We start from the raw sequence: 23,844 nt of genomic DNA on the forward strand, positions 1-23,844 counted from the left end.
TAAATAAGATATAATAGACAGTAGATGATAGATAGATAGATAGATAGATAGATAGATAGACAGATAATCAATACAGAGATGGAGAGTTTTCAACTACATTTTCTGAAAAAGTAGTTACATAAAAATATGTACTTTCAGTGAAAAATGAAAATCAGACTAGAGATAATACAGATAGTTTAGTAAGAAAAGATTAAGGGTGAATAATAGCATTTAAGTATATCTGTCATGAGAACCCACAGAGCAATAAAATGAGCTGTAATTTTTTTTCTTCTAACTCCCCAGAATTTAGTTAAAAATCATCATCCTCGTGAATACTAGTAACAATACGATATAAATCATTAACTGGTACTATAAATTAAAAACAAAACACACCAAAAAACTGTGTTCAAAATGACTGAGCTACATAGGAACATTTCCTTACAAGATGGAGACATGGGACCATTTTCCACAACCAAAAACTGAATGCCATTCACCAGTTGATTAAATAAAGAAAATCAAGGGAAAGAGAATCGAGCAGCCAGATCAATTGCATAAAGCTTCATCAAAGATAGAAATACTTATATAGGAATTTCATGACTAAACAAAATGTAAACAACCCAAATACTTTTTTTCAACCAACAACTGGATTCAGTAGTTTAACACACCTTTCACTTTCTTTGTCCTTTATCATCCTTATCCTTTAACAAAAAAAAAATAGAAAGAAAGGAAGGAAGAAAGAAAGAAAGAAAGAAAGGAAGGAAGGAAGGAAGGAAGGAAGGAAGGAAGGAAGGAAGGAAGGAAGGAAGGAAGGAAGAAAGAAAGAAAGAAAGAAAGAAAGAAAGAAAGAAAGAAAGAAAGAAAGAAAGAAAGAAAGAAAGAAAGGAAGGCAATTGAGCACAGTATTTGTTAGTTTATGCACATATTGAGTCACAACCCAATCTCTCACCCTCAAAGTCAATTTAGCAGCTAGAAATGACATAGAAGGACAAAGGAGATGATATTCTGTTGGGCAGAACTGTCTTTCATTATATTGTAAACTTAATGAATGCATCGCATACCACAGAAGTATTTTTAGGTCCAGTCAACAAATATTTACCCAGTGTCTTCTAAGTGGCAGGCACAGTGGACACAAAGGTGGAGCTTTCAATTTAACAGGGGATAAACATCAATGAAATGATCCCACAAATAAATGCACACTTGAGTTATTATGTAAAAGTGAGGATAGAGCTCTATGGGGATATAACAAAAAGGTCTGACCTACTCAGGGAGGTATCCTATTCCTGAAGTGTCTCTTATCAGCAAACAGGTGAGGGAAGCATTTCCAAGAATAAAAAATGCTGGACATCCCAAAATCCTGTCCTATGAGCAGCCACTACCTATTTCCTCTGCTTCCAAAGCCAACTCTGCTATTCAGCTGGCTTTGCTGAAAGTGAGCTCAACACGTCATGAGACGAACCAGCACTCTGACACAAACCCCACATCATCCAACATCATCTTCAAACCTCAGCAGCTCAGCCTTCGTCCTGCGCCATGTGTGGGGGTTGCTACACCATCGCTGGTTCTGTGGAGACCCTACAGGGACCCCCTGCCCCATGCCCCAGCTTACTGCCAGAGTCACCTGCTCTGTAGTTTAAGAGCCTCAGTAAATAAGTCAAGGGAAAGACTGGATGAACTCAGAACTTTCTAGAGTTGAGAAGCACACATCCAACCAACTAAGTCCTAACTTCTGAAAATAGAAGTTCCTGACAAGAGAGAGCTATCAGCATCAAGAGGAGTACAAAACCAATCCAAGATCACCCCGCAACCTCAACCGGCTCCTTCCCATCCTCTGTACCCTTAGAATAGTCAGAGGGGTACCCTAGCCAGATCTGTCTTTTTCCGTACTTGAATGTCTTTGGTAGGTCTGGGAAATAGAGAGCTGGATAAAGAGCCTAGTTCTTTCACACCAGCAGGTGAATCTACTGTTATTTTCTGTAGCAGGAAATCATGGGACATGTAAGAAATGAAGAGCCAACTTAAAACAGCCTTAATAGAGAAATTAGGTTTAGAGATTTCATACAACAAATGTGATTTAATTTTTACTTTTTGAGTACATTGACTAATTCAAGAATGGTTTTAAATCCTCAGGAAGTGGGGGACGGAGGCATTTCTAGCTATCTCTTACCTTCCAATGTAACTTTCCAGAAATAAAATGAGGTAACCCTATTTGTCATCATAATAAAGGTTCTTACCGGAATTCAAAGGCAAGCTTGTTTTTCACCTTGGAAACATAAGCACCTGAAGGGCAGGAGGCTGTATTTTCTTATTCTTTTTGGTACTTGACACTGTATTATTTCTGTCAAGGTGCCTTATAAATAACATGGGGTGATTACAACTGTGTAATTTTCATTCACACTTTATAACCCACAAAGTAACCCAGGTAAACTGGGCAGGTACAATGATGTTCTACTTTATTTAAGTTGGCTTGTTTCAAAATAAGGACTCGATCATAAAGCCAAAGCAGGTGTTATATAACACATAGACATAAACCACACACGAACATAAACCACACAATTTAATCTGAATTTTCCCCCATTACTGCCAGGAATTACATATGTGTATATGCTTGTCATACCCATTAACACATCTTGAGATCAATGAGTTAAATGTGTAGGGCAACGACTGAAGAAAACAGAGCAGCAAAATCCCAAACATATTGTATACCTCTTACTCTTTCTGTAGATTGCATTTTTTACAAAAAAAAAATAAAAAGCTTGCCTAATTCTGTACATTTTCAGTTTTCTCCTGTGCATTTTGTATTACACTTTCAAAATAATTTGACCAGATATCCACTACTACACAAGTTCCTAAATGTGTAATAATCAACAAAAACTTTGCAAAGCCTCCCATAAAAAGATATCAACAGTGGTGCCAAGAAGACAAGAAGAGAGGAAGGAGTGAGTGAGAAATCCCATAGCGTAAACAGGCTTCATTCATTTCTCAGCAGGCTGTGTGAATCCATTAATGCCTACAGATTAATAGCATACTAATATAAAAGAAATTCACTGAATATCTATTTTTCTGGGGAAAAAAAACATAGTTTGTTATTCTAATAGAGTCAAAATTCTGTTATCCAAAATATATACGTATGGAGATTTTCTTGAGTAACACCCCATCCCTAAGGTACTGTAGCTTATATGTCGCCAGTTGCCCAGATAATAAAATATTTAAAATGTGAAGTTAAACCTTAGATGTTTATGTAGTGTTTATTCTGAGTGACAATAAACGACTGTATTAGAGGAGCAGAGGAAATGGCCAAAAGAAGGAAAGGCTGCATTTTGAAAGGACAGAGAAGCATTCTTCTGCAAATGTGTCCAGACAAGGTAGACTCATTCAAGAGACACAGATGATGAGAGCCAACTGGACAAAGATATGGTCCATCTGGGTGTCTCCAGAAGAAGTTTTCAGTCTCAGACCTGCAGGGAGGGTGAGATGCACCTAAAAATCAAATGAGGAGAGACTGCTTTTTCCAGAACTAGAATCAGATGAACAAGAACTACTTGGAGATAGATATCTGAAATCTGGGAAGTGAAACCTATAGCCAATTTACAAGATTCTGTAAGGACAGATTGAATGATGAGATTGTGTGTAGTTTACAAATGCACACAGTATTTTCCTGGAGATTTCCTTAAAGCAAATCTACTCTCGAATTGCACTTGCTATGTTAAAGATAGTACGAAGCTACTCAGAGAGCTATCAAGGAGAAAAGTGCCCTGGCCATGGGATCATTGTCCTTGTAAGGGTACTGGAACTCTTGTGCAGTTAAAAAGTCACCAGTGATCAAGCACGTTATGGGTGTCTGTCTTTGAGAGGGAGAAGTGGGAGCTCGTGGTGAGGTACTGTGTGAGTTTGCCCTTCTTTTGACAAATCTTACTCTCTGCTTATTTATATCATCACCACTGTCATCATCACCACCATCATCATCATCACCACCATCATCATCATCACAATTATCATCATCGCTGTCATCACCATCATCACCCCCTCCATGGCCAATGGTTACCCAGGTCTCTTGTTCACATTCTTCCCAACACTTCCTACACTTACCCCAAATACACACTGAAGTTATTAAGAATTGGAAGAACAAGTTGCTTGCCTACCCTCATAATCATTTGTCCTAAAAGATCATTTAAACATCTACTCAAACCTGTCCCCTGGGAGAAGATTGGGAGTCACGCTGTGAGCACGGCACACTGAAGTGGGGCTTTGTGTCCGTCAGGATTATAGATGCATGCAGACTGATTCTACACGAAATCAGTTAACCCGGACATTGTCTTTCAGCAGGGAGACAAAGCTAAACAGTTTTCTGGACTGGGCTGGATTACACATTCATACCAGTTAATGAAACCCCTGTGGGAAGCATCAAGCCAGAATTCCCAGAACGTTGGTCATGTATTAAAATGGAAACTAACACTCCTAAAAAAGAGGGGGTAGGTGGGCATCTTAAAGCAATATGAATTATTTGCTTTTCTGCTACTTTGAATCAACCACACCACTGCTCCCTTTCATGGGTACACATACACAAAAGAGGGCTTCTGTTTCATAAGCGTAGCTCAGACAAACGACACTCCTCAGAGTGCTAAACCCAAAGCTGGCAGACAGCCCATTCTCTGTGCTCGGGTCTGCTGGTACTTTTCACTCCCATGGTTATCTGCTGCTTCAGACCTATGCCTTCCACTCTGGGGACAAAGAGACGATTGCAGTGGAAATCCCTCTGTATGCTGCTAATAAGCCTATTTAGAGTCAATGAGAGAGCCTCATTTTGCATCAATAAAAGGCTTCATGAGTTCTACTGAATCAGTAAAACCAAAATGTTTCTGTACCCTCCCTGTCCTCATTTTATATCAGTCTGAGAGGGGAAGCTCAGCAAAACATTGGACATGATGACCTCTATGTTTCCTTCTTTCTCTAAGGCCCTCTGATTCTCTATTGGCTAATAGGATTTGAATTTTAGTTAAATTATCATATGTTCTGATGGATTTCTGAGCCCTTCAGTTTTAGACCATCTCACTGTGGTCTGCTGAATCAGCATATTTGGAATTTTGGATCTGTCTTGGCAAAGAACTGAATTCTTCTCCCATCTAACTGCTTTGCTCACATTACCTATTTTCTTTCTGAAAAGACCTGGGTCGGAGACAGATACACAGCACATTCCCACCTCCCTCAGCAAGGCTAGGGAAAGCTTCAGTGGTTCATGAACCACAAATGAAAGGGAAATTCAAACCAGCATTTTAATGTCCTTAATAAAAGATATTAATAATTTTTCCAAATGAAAATCTACAAATCTAACCATTTGACCACAGTGCTGTAAGCAAATAAACCTAAAGCTACAAGGTTCTGTATAGGTCAGTGGTTTAATGGAAAGTAACACAGGGTAGAATGACATCACCTATTGGTCACAATACTAACTCATTTTTCAACAGATAGCCACATTTCAAGTCGGTTCACTGTTGGGACATAGTGGAAAAGTGCATAAAGAAATAAGTACTATTTGTAAAAATAATCCAAGTTCTATCTGTAAGCTCAATGTTTTAGCCATAGAGCATTTTGGTAACATAGGGAGAACCAGAGCAAAGTGAATAGCCTGTATGAAAGACAGGTATACCATAACAACCACAATCATCACCCCCAAAATCTAGACATAGGAAAAATTAGCATTCAGAAAGAATTCTTAGAGGTTAACTCACTTGCCCAAGATCACACACTTAAGATGCACTGTTTGAACGTCTACACTGTGAGGCTGAGAATTGTACTAGACACAGGAAACATAATAGAAACACACGGTTCCTTTTAGGTCTTATTATTTAGTTGATAAACTTGCAAGCACTTTGAACAGGTTTTCACTTACACTACAAAGAAACATGCTTAGCTAAATTATCATTTGTCTGGGTGGTAATCAGCACTTCCCCATGATCTGTAAAACAGTATTTTTGTAGGAACCCAAAGGTGAATTATTTTGACAAATTAAGGCACATTCTCTAATATGTGTGCTTTATAATTCTGCAACTTATATGGAAATATGTCTCAGTGAATTATTGCTGAAAACCTGTACATCTGTTTAATTTTAATAAATCAAATCACATTTTATATTCACTGACAGGGAAGTCAGCATTTAAGAAACCTGTGGTGAATCCACTTAATATAAACAATTTCTCTGCATTGCAAATATTAACCCCCTGATTTATTTTAGAATTTTTAATTTTTTTATATCTTTTGGGGCATGTTCATATCATGTTAAACAAATAATTTCCACCTATTTATAATACATTGTACTATTTAGAATGTTGTCAGCTGCAAATAATAGAAAACCCAATGTGAAATGGCTTTAAAACTGAGAGGATTTATTATTATCTCATATCTCAAGAATGGAGGGGCATTCCAGGGCTGGTTAAATCAGAGGTTCAAAGAAGTCAGCAGAGACTGAGATTCCTTCTACTATTCTATTGCAGGCTTTTCCTGCAGCGGGTCCAGCCACCAATTGCAGACACAGTAATAACAAGAAGAACTCCCCACCCACTTTCCACTCCCTGAAGAGTCCTGGAAGATTTTCTCATCTATCTCCTTTACCGTAACTGCATTACAAGTTACCTTTTCAACCAAAGCTGACAAGTAGGATAGGACCTCCATAACTGGGTCAAACCAATCAGAATCAACTGAGTTACACAGGATATACCCTAAAACAGAAGTCTGGTCCTGTAGGTCTGTCAGCCTAGACTTCTGCTGTCCAATACAATAGCCACTAGCCACCCATCACCCTTCATATTTAAATGTACACTAATTAAAATTAAATAACATTTAAAATTCAGTTTTTCAGTTCACTAGCCACATTTCAAATGACCAATAGTCACATGGCTAGTGGCTACCCCGTTGAGCAATGCAGATATAGAAAATTTGTCCTCATCATAGAAAGTTCTATTGGATGTGCTGACCTAGAAGAAAGAGAAATTGCTGTTGGATAAGTAAGCAACAGTACCTGCTATACTGTCTATGTAGAAGGCCATGAGCTTTATGCATATCATCTCTAATCTTCCCCGGTATCACTGCCATATGTTAGTCTGGACACTAGGTTGCTGCCTAAAAATGAGAAAACTTAATCAGAAGCATCTTGATCTTCTCACATACCTGCAGGAAAGGCATAGTTAAAAAGTCTGATCACAGTCAGAACTCTTTGCATTTGGCAGCTCTGTTCTGTCTACATGTCAATATCGTGTTTCCAGGCCAACTCTCTCCTCATGGTGAAGAACTTGACAATGTCCCCGGACTCCCTTCTCACAGCTTCACCCCAAACTCCCAAGAGAGACCGATCTGTCCCTTTCAGTTCCAGGTTTCAATAGGCCTTGAAAGGACTCATGATCCAGCTTGGATCAAGCACCCAACCTTAAACCAATCAGCCGTAGCTGAAGAGACATTGGGGAAGGAATTAAGGCTGTAGATCAGAGATATGTCCTCAGGGGGACGGTCCATCTGTAAATACTGAGGACAATTCCCAGAAAAACTGGAATTCCAGAGTCCTCCCCTTCAACACATTCTCTAAAGGTTGAGTTCCTTAAGCTCTGACTCAGGTCCTCTGCAATTTGTTCTTCACATACTTTCCGGGTCTATCTCACCCTGCCTCATTTACAGACTAGTGAGTCCCAACTTTGTCTCTACAGTAAGACCTCTTTTCTCAGCTTCAGACCCACATAAGCAACTACTTATATATCTTTCATATCTGCCCACTTTGCTCCATTCCCAATGTAGTACAGCCATCATAACCTGGAAGGAATTACTGTGTATCTATCTATCTAACTGGTCTCTCTTCATACCCTGCCAATGTTATGCTACAGCGAGAATAAGCCTGCTAAAATGGAAATCCAGTTATGCCACTGATCTGCTTAAAACCTTTTAGTGCCTGTTTATTGCCTTTCAAAACAAATTTCAACTCCCTCAAGAGGGATATAAAATCTGACATGATCTGCCCTTTGGCTAGGTCCCTATCCTCCTGTCTTACTATTCTTCCACCCTACTCTACCACCACCATACTGAACTTGTTCAACATCCTCAAACTGCCATCCTTTCTCTTGTCAACTGGCCTTTGTGCTTCCTTCTGTTTGAAATAATCCTACTGATCACCTCTTAATCTTGTCTAAATTCTGCTCATGTTTCAGTCTCAACTTAAATGACACCACTCTTCTCCCCTACATTACATTGGGTCACCTGATCTACACTCCCATTCACTAACCAGAACACATTTCTTTTCAGGGATATGACTCAATGTTCATCTTCTCAAGTAAACTGTAAGCCCCATGAGGGCAGGGACTATGGCTGCTTTGTTCGCCAACATGACCCTGACATCAAATAGACAGAGCCTGACAAAGAGTACGTAATAAATAACTGAATTGAATTCATTCATTCATTCATCTTAAGGAAGTTGATTTGTGCCAAATGTCATCCTAGGCAATGGGGTGCAGCAGAGAACAAAACAAAGTCTCTGCCCTCATGAAGTTTGTGTTCTTGTTGAGAAAGAAAACCAATGATAGGCTACCAAACAAATACACATGTTTAAATTGAATGAATGAACACATTATTAAGTGATATTTTCTATCACATTTTCTAACTTTTCATTATTCTGTTACCTTAGAGGTCATATGGACATATAGTATTTCCCCCCACCCCTGCCACACAAACAGCAGAAAATACAAATGTAATTTCTTTAAAACACAATGATACAGTCATGGCATTTATAATCAGGAAAGCAAGAATTCCGACGGACGGACACCAGCCTATATGTGTTTCTGGAATCACACTGTCATCTCTATATTATTAGCAGGGCAGTCAAAAATTTTAAAATGGATAAACTACCAGCAGAATTAATTTTATTCTTAAATTATAGGAAAGGCCCTTAGAATATAACCATCTGTCCTGAGCTTTTTCTTTCATTAAAAATACCATTCCATCCATCAAAATATCTGTGCAAGGCATGCCAAATTAGGCCACGTGCATCATATCTCCGTGACTGGAACGGAGAGCAAGAGGACGATTTTGCCATCATTGTTGACCAATTAACTAATTTAACAAACATGTAATGCAAACATATTCTAAGTCTGGTGTACTAAAAACTTACAGACCAATCACTTCATTTTTCTAGTTTCTTTTTCATAAACTATAAGCTCCTTGAGGAGAGAGACTGAAGAGGTTTAGCAAGATGTAGAGTTTCAATAAATGGCACAAGGACCAGAAAAAAAGACTCTACAGGAGGTTTGCCCAGTTCACTTTAGTAAACCCTGGTGGCACTTCATTTCACAGCGTCTTTGCCCTAAAGTACTCAGTCCTTTGTTCAGCTAGATAGTTCTTTTTGTTTGGATGTGTTCCTAAAAGTTTGTGGTAAATCTCTTTTATTTCATCAAGTCATGGTAGCCATGGATTCCCATGGATTTAAAGGAATCCCAAGATTAAAGCTTCTTAAAAAAGAAATACTCCCGGATCAAAATGGCGGCGTGAGGTGAGCCTCTGTAAAGCTCTCCTGGAATTTACAACTAATTGGACAACAATAACTCCACAAAACACTCCCTGCACAGCAGACAGGCAAGACGAAGAGGTCCACTACTGAATTCACCTCCAGGTGGGTGAATCGCGCGAGCGGGGGAGGAGGGAAGGGAGAAGTGCGGGACGGAGCCCCGCGGGCGCAGGACAAAGACCTAGCTCAGTGCTCGGAGCCCGCTGCGCCCGGATCTTCCGCAGCTGCTGCGGGAGAGGGAAGGACTCGGACTGCTAGGGCTCCGCTTACGGCCCACAGGGCTGAGGGGGCAGCATATAGCACAGCTGAACCCAACGTTCACGGCAGACCTCGGAGAAAAGACTGAGGGAAGAAGGCTGAAAACTGTGATTAAGCCCTCACTGCCGAGCAGAGAACGGAAGCCTTAGGCACTGAGACTAGCCGCCCCTCCCTACCCTCCCAGAGCTCGCCCCACCCCCACCTGCCCGGTGCTAGAAGCGATAAACTAGCAGTGTCAGATCACAAGGACAGGATCTTTGCTGTTCTGAGATCTGTGGACTGCAGAAACAGATTCGCAGCCCAACTAGTTACGGCAAAGGGGAGGGAGCTGTGGAAGCAGGACCGGCTGTGGTGGTGGTCGCCGCCATTGCTCTGGGCCACCTCTCACAACTCACCCCGCCCCTGGCCCCACCTATCTGGGCGGATCCCTGCAGGAGTAAACAGAACTGCTGAAACATACGGGCTCTGAATCGGGTGCAGAAAGAGCTTTGGAACTTCAAAAGCTCTCCGCACCCCCACAGGGACGTGACGCCCTATGACCCAGGTGAACTGTTAACAGAGGAGAGGCCCGTCTCCCAGGGAATCCCCCCATCGTGTGAGAAGCTGGAAAAGTGCAGAGAAAATATAGCACTACTGTGTCAGAGAGACCTCTTCCTATCAACCTGTTGAATAAACCACTCCTGTAGATGTCTAGGAAGAGAAATAATAAATCAGTAATTGCCATGAATAACCAAGGCAACAAGACAGCTCAAAAAGAAAGTGAAGTCTCCAGAAAAGGAACTTAGAGATATGGAAATATGTGACTTAAATGATAGAGAATTCAAGATTGCAGTTCTGAAAAACCTCAAAGAGATGCAAGAAAACACAGAAAGGCAATTTAATGAACTGAGAAACGCAATCAAAGAACAACATGAGCATTTTACGAAAGAGATTGAAATTTTAAAAAAGAACCAAATGGAATTTCTGGAGATTAAGAACTCAATAGAAGAAATTAAGAATGAAATAACCAGCTTAGGTAGTAGAGTTGACCAGATGGAAGAAAGAATCAGTGACATCGAAGATAGAAACCTGGAAATTACACAGATGGAAGAAGAAAGAGACTTGAGACTTAAAAGAAACGAAAGAACTCTACAAGAACTTTCTGACTCCATCAGAAAGAGCAATATAAGAATAATGGGCATACCAGAAGGAGAAGAAAGAGAGAAGGGAACAGAGAATATACTCAAAGAAATTGTCAATGAGAACTTCCCAAATTTGTGGACAGAACTGGATCCTCGAATCCAAGAAGCAAATAGAACACCTAATTACCTCAATCCCAACAGGCCTTCTCCAAGACACATTGTATTCAAGCTGTCTAAAATTAACTCCAAAGAAAGAATCCTCAAGGCAGCCAGGGAAAAGAAGACGGTAACCTACAAAGGAAAGCCCATTAGATTATCATCTGATTTTTCAGCAGAAACTCTACAAGCCAGGAGGGAGTGGAACCAAATATTCAAACTATTGAAAGAGAGAAATCATGAGCCAAGAATAATATATCCAGCGAAGATATCCTTTAGATATGAAGGAGGAATAAAGACCTTTCCAGACATACAGAAGCTGAGGGAATTTTCTAATACACGACCTGCACTACAAGAAATACTAAAGGAGGCTATTAGACCACCATCAACAGGGACAATTTGTGGCAACCGAAACATAAAAAGGGGGAGCGTAAAGGCCTGAACCGGAATATGGGAATGGAGAAAGTAAGCGTGCTGAAGAAAATGGAATACTCTAAATATCAAACTTACTTTTACATAATCTTAAGGGTAACCACTCAAAAAAATTCCAGAACTGAAATATATATTGTAATAAAAGAAGAAACAGAGGGAAACATCATAGAATACCACCACACAGAAATAATCGACAACAACAAAAAGGCAAAGAAACAATGGAGACACAGCCTTACCAGAAAACTAAAGCTAGAATGACAGGAAATCCTCACGTATCAATAATCACCCTAAATGTAAATGGACTGAACTCACCAATAAAAAGGCACAGAGTAGCAGATTGGATCAAAAAACTAAACCCAACCATATGCTGTCTCCAAGAGACACATCTCAGCTACAAGGACAAGCATAGACTCAAAGTGAAAGGGTGGAAACTGGCACTCCAAGCAAATGGTACCCAGAGAAAATCAGGTGTAGCCATAATGATATCAGATGAAACAGACTTCAGGGTGAAAAAGATAACAAGAGACAAAGATGGACATTTCATAATGGTAAAGGGGACTATACAACAAGAAGACATAACAGTCATCAATATTTATGCCCCCAATCAGGGAGCACCAAAATACACCAAGCAACTACTAACAGAACTAAAGGGAGAAATTGACCAAAACACAATTATACTAGGGGACTTAAATACATCATTGACAGCTATGGATAGATCATCCAAACAGAAAATAAATAATGAAATTGCAGCCCTAAATGACACATTAAATGAAATGGACATCATTGACATATATAGAGCACTTCATCCTAAAACATCAGATTATACATTCTTTTCGAGTGTACATGGAACATTCTCAAGGATAGACCATATATTGGGACATAAAAGCAGCCTCAGCAAATTTAAGAAGATTGAAATCATACCAAGCATATTCTCTGATCACAAGGCTTTGAAATTGGATATCAACTGCGAAAAGAAAGCAAAAAGAAACACAAATACATGGAGATTAAACAACATACTTTTAAAGAACGACTGGGTCAAAGAAGAAATTAGAGGAGAGATCAAAAGATATATAGAAACAAATGACAATGAAAATACATCCTACCAAAATTTTTGGGATGCGGCGAAAGCAGTTATAAGAGGGAAATTTATATCATTACAGGCCTATCTCAAGAAACAAGAAAAATCCCAAATAAACAACCTCATGTTACACCTCAAAGAACTAGAAAAAGAAGAACAAGTGAAACCCAAAGTCAGCAGAAGAAAGGAAATAACAAAAATCAGAGCAGAGCTAAATGAAATAGAGAACAAAAAGACAATAGAAAAAATTAATGTGACAAAGAGCTGGTTCTTTGAAAAAATTAATAAAATCGACAAACCCTTGGCTAGACTCACTAAGATAAAAAGAGAGAAGACACTAATTAACAAAATCAGAAATGAGAAAGGGGAAGTTATCACGGACACCACAGAAATACAAAGGATCATCCAAGAATACTATGAAGGACTATATGCCACCAAATTTAATAACCTAGAAGAAATGGACAAGTTCTTAGAAACATATAGCCTTCCAAGGCTGAACCATGAAGAACTGGAAAACCTAAACAGACCGATCACCAGTAAAGACATTGAATCAGTCATCCAAAACCTTCCCAAAAGCAAAAGTCCGGGACCAGATGGCTTCACTAGTGAATTCTACCAAACCTTCAAACAGGATCTAATACCAATCCTGCTCAAACTCTTCCAAAAAATTGAAGAAGAGTCAGTACTCCCTAACTCATTTTATGAGGCCAACATTACCCTGATACCAAAACCTGGTAAGGACAACACAAAAAAAGCAAACTACAGACCTATATCTCTGATGAATACTGATGCAAAAATCCTAAACAAAATTTTAGCAAATCGAATACAACAATGCATTAAAAAGATTATTCATCATGACCAAGTGGGGTTCATCCCCGGGGCACAAGGATGGTTCAACGTCCACAAATCCATCAATGTGATACATCACATAAACAAAATAAAGGACAAAAATCATATGATTATATCAATTGATGCAGAAAAAGCATTTGACAAGATACAACATCCATTTATGATTAAAACACTTAATAAAATAGGTATAGAAGGAAGATACCTCAACATAATAAAGGCCATCTATGACAAGCCCTCAGCTAATCTCATAATTAATGGTGAAAAACTGAAGCCCTTTGCTCTACGTTCAGGAACACGACAGGGCTGTCCCCTATCACCTCTGCTTTTCAACATAGTGTTGGAAGTCCTTGCCAGAGCCATCAGGCAAGAGAAAGAAATAAAAGGCATCCAAATTGGGAATGAAGAAGTTAAAATATCACTCTTTGCAGATGATATGATGCTATATATAGAAAACCCTAAAGACTCCACCAAAAAGCTGTTAGAAACAATCAATGAATACAGTAAAGTTGCTGGCTACAAAATCAACGTACAAAAGTCCATTGCATTCCTATATACTAACAATGAAATCTCAGAAAAAGAAATACAAAAAACAATTCCCTTTGCAATTGCAGCAAAAAGAATAAAATACCTAGGAATAAATTTAACCAAGGATGTGAAGGATTTATATGCTGAAAACTATAAGACATTTTTGAAAGAAATTGAAGATGACACAAAGAAATGGAAGGACATTCCGTGCTCATGGCTTGGAAGAATCAACATAGTTAAAATGGCCATATTACCCAAAGCAATATACAGATTTAATGCAATCCCCATCAAAATCCCAATGGCATTTTTTAAAGAAATAGAACAAAAAATCATCAGATTTGTTTGGAACCACAAAAGACCCCGAATAGCCAAAGCAATCTTAAGAAAAAAGAACAGTGCTGGAGGTATCACACTGCCTGACTTTAGCTTATACTACAGGGCTACAATAATCAAAACAGCATGGTATTGGCGGAAAAACAGACACGTAGACCAATGGAATAGAATTGAGAACCCAGAAATAAAACCACATAAATATGGACAGATAATTTTTGACAAAGAAGCTAAAAACATACAATGGAGGAATGACAGCCTCTTCAATAAATGGTGCTGGCAGAATTGGATAGCCACGTGCAAAAGAATGAAACTGGACTGCTATCTGTCACCATGTACCAAAATTAATTCAAAATGGATCAAAGACTTAAGCATAAGACCTGACACAATAAACTGCATTGAAGAAAACATAGGTACTAAACTTATGGACCTTGGGTTCAAAGAGCATTTTATGAATTTGACTCCAAAGGCAATGGAAGTAAAAGATAAAATAAACAAATGGGACTATATGAAACTTAAAAGTTTCTGCACAGCAAAAGAAACCATCGACAAAATAAAGAGGGTACCGACTGAATGGGAGAAGATTTTTGCAAATAGTTCCTCCGATAAGGGTCTAATATCCAAAATATACAAGGAACTCATGAAACTCAACAACAAAAAAACGAACAACCCAATTGAAAAATGGGCAGAGGACCTAAAGAGACATTTCTCTAAAGAGGACTTCCAAATGGCAAATAGACATATGAAAAAATGCTCAACATCACTAATCATCAGAGAAATGCAAATAAAAACCACAATGAGATATCACCTCACCCCAGTCAGAATGGCTATCATCAACAAGACAAATAGCAACAAGTGTTGGAGAGGCTGTGGAGAAAAAGGAACCCTCATACACTGTTGGTGGGAATGCAGACTGGTGCAGCCGCTATGGAAGGCAGTGTGGAGGTTCCTCAAGAAATTACGAATAGAATTACCATATGACCCAGCAATCGCTCTCCTGGGTATCTACCCCAAAAATATAAAAGCATTTCTCTATAGAGACACGTGTACTCCAATGTTCATTGCAGCTTTGTTTACGGTGGCCAAGACATGGAAACAACCAAAATGTCCTTCGATAGATGAATGGATAAAGAAGTTGTGGTACATATACACAATGGAATACTATTCAGCGTTAAGGAAAGATGATATAGGAACATTTCTGACAACATGGATGGATCTTGAGAATATAATGCTAAGCGAAATAAGTCAGACAGAAAAAGCAGAGAACCCTATGATTTCACTGATATGTGGTATATAAACCAAAAACAAGACAAACAAATGAGAAACAAGAACTCATAGACACAGACATAGTTTAGTGGTTACCAGAGGGTAAGGGGGGTGGGGGGAGGGAGATGAGGGTAAGGGGGATCAAATATATGGTGATGGAAGGAGAACTGACTCTGGGTGGTGAACACACAATGGGATTTATTGATGATGTAATACGGAATTGTACACCTGAAATTATGTAATTTCATTAACAATTGTCACCCCAATAAATAAATTAAAAAAAAAAAAAAAAAAAAAGAAATACTCTTTTCGCAATGCAAATAATTAGCCCCTTGCATATAATTAGTTTGTACTATTTTAGAGGGGAGGGATATCACATTTTCCTAATGTTGAGCCACCTGTATATTCTCTCTTTCTTTGTTTTGTTTTAATGAATTGGTTCCCTTTCTTGAAGTTTAATAAGCATTGAGGGAAAGACAGTTTCTTTTAATGTTTCTGTACTTTTCTACCTCTTCCTTCATCTTCACTGGCCCAAGTCTGATTGTGAGTTTTCAAATAATTGGTTCTCAAAAACGCTTAATGGTCAGTTGATTACCTATATTCCCTTTTCCATTTCTGAGCCCTTCAGTATTATATTCCAGAGACCATGTTCATCCAAATATGTGTGAATCCCAACCAACCGAGTTAATGCCAGCATCCCTTCCATGTTTTGCAAGAAGGGATTCCTAGACTCCTAAATTCATTTTGGCTCTGTAAAAATGGCTGTTTCCTCTGTCTTAAGTCACTGCCTGAAAAATGTGAGACTTTGTGTACCCTTGACGTTCTTGCTAACTAGAGGGTATTTCCTCATGCTTCCACAATTCCACCAATAATAGTGCTTCTCAGACTGAGAGCATCAATCTGACCCCCTTCGTAGGCAGGGAGCTTCACAAAGAGGGAATAGGTAACTCTAGATGGCCATTGGAAAAGCATTCAGGCAACGAGACCAGGAAAAAATAGTGGAATGGGTCAGTGCAACACAATCCCTCACTGGGAAAAGCCTTCAGAGCAGGAAAGGATGGAGGAAGGAATCAAGTGTCAAACAAGATTTCAGCATCATCATCACCATCAGGTAGGTAGGTGGTTCTACACACCTCACTTAGGCCAGATGGGCCTTAATTTTCTTTTCTGCAAAATGAAAGAATTAAGCAAAATAGTCTCTACAGACCTTTACAACGCCTTTACTTTATGTGTGTTTATGACTGACAGTGCAGCATTTTTAAGTTTTCAGAATATGTCAGATACTGACATGGCAAACTTTGCGATCTACTTTGCAAATTTTAGAGATATAGGTGCATCTGTGTACATTTCTTTAAATTTAGTAATTAAGCTTCCCACTTTCAATTTCCTAATGAAAAGACAGGCAGGCGTGCATGCGCACACACACAAACACATACACACACACTATTGCAGCCTCATATACTTTACTGATCTGCTTAGATTGTATGTACAACACAGGATTTTGATTGTAATTTTTTACATTTGACAATGTAAAGTCTTATTTAGATACTCCTCTATAGGATACCTTGGGTTTATCAGTAATCGTTAGCACAGTTAAATATTTATTCTGCTAATTAAACATCAGATGCTGTTACTATCTCCACAAACTAACTCTAACATACACTATCACTCAAAGTGTGGCCCAGAGCCCATCAGCAGCCATTTCACCTGGGACTGGCTGGAAATGCAGAACGCCTCCCGCCAGAACTACAAAATCAAAATTTGCATTTTAACCAGGTGCTCAGGTGATTTGTGTGCACACTAAAGTTCTAGAAGTGCTATTATACATTACAGTGCTTTCCCACACTGCTTTAAAATAGGTAGGTCTGTTTTTTTTCCATAAAGGAATGAATAAATGAGCAAAATAACCAATTTAGCAAAGTGAAGGGCTATAATTTAGTGCCACTGGACTTAGAGTTACAGAAGCTTACAGTTCAGAGTTTCTTTTCTTTTCTTTTCTTTTCTTTTTAAATATAGTCTTAGGTCTATTTTTATAAAAGGCAGGGGGCCAGGAAACTGGATGAAAAAGTTTATTCTGTTCAGGACCCACTTGCAAATACTACATACATCGTTGAAAATAAAGAAAATCAATATGAATATTAAAATATTTACTGTTTTCTATAAGATTAGCTAACAACCAATATGTTATTTTTATTTCACTTTATAGCTAGTAATTTTAAAATCCCATAACGTATTGCTGTCCTACATAAAATATCATAAAGAAAAAATATACATTCAACTATATGGTAAAAACTCTGAAATAAGTAAATAATAAAATAAATTGAGGACATAAAAGTCAAGGACAAATTTAAATAAAACAGACCAGGATTCTAGTTGCAGCTCTGAGACTGTGTAATTTTTTTCAACAATTCACTTAATTTCTCTGGGATCCGATTTTTTACATCTAGAAAATGAAAGGATGATCTTGACTTTACACTCCAGCTCTGAATTTCTGAAATCTAGTATGTCTGAAATCAATGTCTGTATTGTCATCATGTATGAAATTCAATATGGAATCTCAGAAGTGGCATAAATAAGTCATTCTGGAATTTCTGTTATTTTACTTCTGTTCTCCACTAAGAACAGAAGTACCTGCGCTAATGGACACCTCATGGTGCTAATGTAAAGACACTGTCCCCTATAGACATTTACTCTAGGCAAAAGGCAAATGTTAAAATTTTTAACACAGGAGAAGTTATCTTGGTTTCCTTTCATTCTGAATCACCAAATTAAATTCTGTAAATCCATCCCCCTCACTAACCACCCAATTCACTCATGGTCTCCAGGAGTCCTGAGTGAATGGGTGAAAGCTTCCACCTTTCATAGCCTCCCAAAGCAAATAAGAGGACTATTGAGAGGTAGTTATGCCTGAAAAGTTATCTAGTTACTCTGGCACTAGAAGATAAACTGACAGGTCTTTCAGGGAGCTGATTATTGAGCCTGTTATTTGGTTCAGTGACAGAACTGCTTGTTTGTGAGAAGAAACATATTTCTGCCATTGCTTTTTCCATTACCATTATTTCTATCATCATAAATAAGAATCAGTAGGCCATTTCAAGTAGCATCTGCTCACCACAATTTAGCATCTGAGTGTCAGGCATGTGTAGGCTAAGCAGCAGTGCCCGTTGCTGAGGATTGAAACCCAACAGACAAGGAAAACTTTCGAAATTCGGTAACAGTGCATATGTCTGTGTGAGCAACTTGAGGGCAAGGGTGGTTTGTTCTTTGTCTCTATATTTGTAGCACAGGGTCTGGCACAAGGCAGGCTATCCAAATGAATAAACAAGTGAATGAATGATGGATGGATAAATGGATGGATGGATGGATGGAGCAAAAGAAAGGTTTAAAGATATTGTATGGAACTGATTAGATTTATTGGGTTGGTCAAGGGATGTTGTTTTGATAAGGGCAGGGCTAGTCACAATTCATGATGGAGACACGAAAGCCAAGGTACAATGTGACTCAGAGGGACCCTGACATTGATGAGCAGTTCAACTGCACATACTCAGGTCCCTGCAATGTTCACTACCGGGGCTTGCTAAAAGACAACAAATCAGAATGGCAGCCATTAAAAAAGTTCAGTGAGGCCTCAAAAGAAATTCTCCCCCACTGCCAGTGACAGTCTTCCTGAACAAAACAATGTCAGGTAAGGAACTGATCAGAGAGGTGGAAAACAGAAAAAAATAAGGTGAAGGGGAACAGTGGAAGAGGAGTTCAGGCAGAGGCCTGAGTAGGGAAATAGGTGTGTGGAAAATCTGCGAAGACAGGGAGAGATGATGAAGACCCACAATTCTTGAGGGACGATATGGGTATCTGTTTGGAGGACTGAAAAGGTATTAAGGCTGAAAGTAGACCAAGGGAGGGGGAAAAAGGAGAAGTCAGAGAAATGTCTATAAAATAACACCCATCACCACTGATAACAAGTATAAAAGAATCCTTTTTTCTTCTTGAGGAGACAAAGGGAATTTTAAGTAGGATTAAGTAGCAGTAGTTTTCAGAACTCAGCAGCTCTCAGAAGCAATAATAACTTCATAAATAGCTAAGTGGATGGTAGGAATTACTTCACTTTGGAATTCGGCCAGGATATCAAAGTTAACAGTCGCATCGCATCTTTTTCAAAGCTTCCCTGAGAGTCTGGGAAGGAAAATCATCTCAGAAAACTCTGCTGAGTGAATTTTAGGAAGAGGAGTCTCCTTGAAGACATTCTAGCTCCTGAAAATTGACTTGACAGAAGCCCTACCCTGCTGGGAAGTACTCTCTTATGCACGTAAATATATCGTTGCCTGTATCACCCCCAATGGAAGCAGATAATTACGTTCCCAGATTACCATTGTTAAAGGTAAAATTTTACTCAAAACATAATTCACAAATGATGCTCTAAATGTAGCAAAACGGGCCTTGTAGATATGCCACTTTCACAGAATTCCCTAACTTCTGGACTCATTGTGCATGGTTAAAACGTGAACCTTGTAAGACCAAAAATCGAAACTCGCACATCTGTACAAATTCACTTCTGAATTAGGTGGAATTGGAAGTATAAATAATTTTCCCACCCGGGACACTTCTGCTCATGAATATCATGTTGATATTTCCTCTTAAGTACATTTGACCATTAACGGGCTATGTATCACTTTCTCTCCTCCCCCAAAACAAAGATGAAAATTGGATGTTAATGGTAATTTGGGATACAAGTATCTTTTCTCACCGTCTGGAAATGTTCATGTGTTACTGTTTTGTTGTTGTTGTTTAGGATGTTGCATTATTTATTTATTTTCTACCCACAGGCAAGTTATTTCAGTATCACCCACAATGCAATTTGCATGCAAATGTGTTTATTGCCCCTGTTGCCTAACAGTGTGCTTGCACTAGCGCTTGGAGTCAACACCATTTCCATTGCAATAGAAATAGTTCTAACTCGACATATGGTTACCATGTTAGCAACACCCAAATAAATCAAAGGAATCTAAAGCAGGTATGGCACCATGTCAGGAGTCTACTTACAACCCTATTCTGTATGTATACCTGAAACAAGTATCCAGTACACACCATCCACAGATGCTAAAGGGAAATCTATGTACATCAACCTTTTTGGAAAATATGAGTTTGGAGAAACTGGTAATTCTGAAAGCAGTCTGTTAAAAAGTTATGTGATTAGTGAATAACTAATTTCTTACCAATTTTATCACATATAACATATATGTAAATAAAATTTTGTTCATCCATTTTATTAACTGGTAGATTTTCATTAATATAGTCTAAACAATAATAGGATATGAATGAGTAGATGATCAAATTCAGAATTCAGAATGAAGTACAGTGTAAAATGTATCTGAATGAAAAACATAGAAGGTACTTGGCGCATAAACTCTCCTTTCAAATCCTATTAAACTGGCCCCTTGATTTCCCATTATTCCTTAACAAGCACCCTACCCTCCAATAAGCCAAACCTCTGCACTGTTCTTCACACATCTCCCGCTCATCCACCTCTGCCCTCATCTTGGATGTTCTTAATGAAATCTTTCTTTGTATCAACCACTCACCTTCTCCACGAAGTTATGAACTTTATAACTTGAACTTAGTCATACATTTTCTGAACTTCCTTCCTGTCTTTGTCCAAATTTAGCATTTAATCATAGGATTTTCCCCCTCTAGTTATGTATGTGTTTGGCTGTATCTTTCCCCCCCTCAATTTAATCACATTATTTAAAGATAACAGGTTGCATGCCTGTCGTTAAAGTTTCTGTCAAAAATCCTACTCCACATTTAATTTCTCTTTCTCCAGTAATTCCTTCTAAATACTAGGTTTGTCTGAAAACATGCTTAAACGTGCTGTTTCTAAAGAAAACTTCCACAAGCCCTGCTGCCTCGTTCTCAAGTTCTCCTACTACGGCTACTTTCTTTTTCTGCCAAACTTCTTGAAAAGGTATGCTTTCTTCCGTTTCCTCTATTCTGGGTCTGTCTCACAATTTGCATCTCTCTATCATATTTCCTATGCCTCAGCCACACCTCTCAGAAACTACATATAGGTACCCCATCTTCTCTCCTGGAGACTGGGAAGACATTAGCTTCCAGTTCATCTCCTTCCCAGACTCACTTTGCTCAGTTTCCTTTCCTGGCTTCTCCCCTAGAGTCTTCAGTGGTCCTCCCTCCTCTCTGCTCAGACCCCTATGGCATCTGCACCTCTGCCCTTTTCTCTAACTTCCTGGTCTCCATCTGCATTCCCTAATCTGTATTTAGTGCTGAATGCTCTGTGGGGTCCCAGACCTTATGCTGCCACCTGCTGGGCAGTTTCACGGGGCCGCCTCCAAACCAAATTCAGGTTAGTCCCTCCAAACCTGTTCTTCTCGGTTAAGTAAGTTTATCACCATTTCCCTGGACCTAGGTGGTAGAGATTTGATATTCAGAATTTCCACCCCCAGCATTAATTACTCACCATGTACTGTAAACACTACCTACTGGACTTCCATCCTCTGAGATCTGCCCCTAACTCACGGGTCCTTATTTAGGCTGTGACGGCTCAATACCAGAACTCCTGGATGAGCCAGATCTGGCCTTTCTCCTTTCTCTCCCCTGATCTAAAACCCTCCTGATGCTTCTGCCAGAGGAGTCTTCTTTGAAACAGGCATCTGAGCAACACCCAGGATAAAAAGCCTCAAGTATTCTACCTGACAGGTAAAATAAAGCCCAAACTCCTCAGGTCTGGAGCTTCTAGGAAGAACTTGAAGACCTGGCATAACCTGACCCCAGCCTAGGTATTTCTTTAGCCTCATCTGCCCTCATGTTCCCTCTCACTCCCTGTCTCACTCTCACTCTCTGCAGCCTCCCTGAACTTTGTTTTCTGTACCTTGAACAAAAGAGACTTGCCCTAGATCCTGGAAGGGGCTGCCCTCAAATCTTCACGTGGCTGACACCTTCTTGCCATTCAGATCTTATCTCAAATTGTCACCTCCGTGGTGTTCCCTGACCGCACAATCTAATTGCCACCCTCCCTGCCAATACCACCTACTCACCTTTTCACAGTACTTGGCTGTACCCGCAAGCGTGCCTCAGCATCTGGAAGTCTCTATTTCTTTATACATTTACTTATTTAGAGTCTGTCCCCTGACAATCGAGTATAAGCTCTGTGAGAATAGACTTCATCCCCCTTCCTCACCCCCAGCTCCTGGAACAGGGCCTGGCACACAGGAAGCCTGAAGTCAGACCCCTCCACACTCCGGCACCTATTTTCAATCCCCATCCTCAACTTGCTTATATGTCTGCTCTAGCATTTATCATACGTTATCTTTTATTTGGACAGCTATTTCCAAAGGAATTGAGTAGAGGGAAAGGACAATGTATCAAAATATGGGGCTGGAGAGGGAGGTATATATGGTTATAAAATGCTCATTAGAGATTTGTAGTAGTGAATGTAGAGGATTTATGCATCTTTGTTAAAATTATTCCTAATGTTTTTGTTTTTCGGATCATAGTATGATCAATATCCTTTAAATTTCATTTTCCATACACTAGTTTCTAATATATATAAAATGAATTTTTAAAAAAGACGTTTATATTGACCTTGTATCTGCAAACTTGTAAATTTACTCTTTAGTTCTAAATAATTTTTTAACCAAAGATTTTTCTATGTATCCAATCATGTTATCTGCAAATAAAAAATGCTTCATTCTTACATTCAAAATAAGAAAACACTTAATATCATTAAATGTTGTGCTATTATTTAATATATTTAATAAATATTTAATAATTTTAATAAATCTTTAATAAATTATATTTAATAATATTTAATAAATCTTGTACTATTATTTTTAAGCACAAGATACAGAAAATAAATCATTGAAAATCATAGCTGCTAGTGCTATGCAGCAGGATATAGGGAAGAACAGTTTTATAGGGGACACAGATGGAAATAGTTAAAAAAAAACCACTGTCTATAGCAATTTATTATGATCCATTATCTTCACTACATTTTAAGCTTCTGGAGAGCAATATCACATCTTACTTATTTGTCTATAACCCGCCAACCCTAACAAAGTACTTTCCCAAAGTAGAATCTCAAAAAATACGTCTTTTTAATAGGATTGAAATACCCCAGTGTTGGGTACGTGGCACACGTCCAACAAGTACTTGTTGGTTAACTCTAAAAACCAAGGGATACACCTGAGTTTGCTGCATGATCAGTGTATGCCCAGTCCTACTGAGAAACTGTAGAAAGAGACACAAGAAACCAGAAAATACCCTCATGATTATCCATAAAGAAAAAATTCCTGCCTCAGGCA

The 23,844-nt window shown here is 38.8% G+C and overlaps 1 protein-coding gene across 3 annotated transcripts in view; it reads right to left on the reverse strand.

The window, feature by feature from the left end:
* GRM8 (glutamate metabotropic receptor 8) overlaps nucleotides 1–23,844 on the reverse strand; it is a 707,399-nt gene that overhangs the window by 357,398 nt on the left and 326,157 nt on the right. The gene's annotated exons all lie outside the window — the stretch shown is intronic.

Source organism: Rhinolophus hipposideros, assembly GCF_964194185.1.
Source record: "Rhinolophus hipposideros genome assembly, chromosome: 25".
Taxonomy (NCBI): Eukaryota; Metazoa; Chordata; class Mammalia; order Chiroptera; family Rhinolophidae; genus Rhinolophus; species Rhinolophus hipposideros.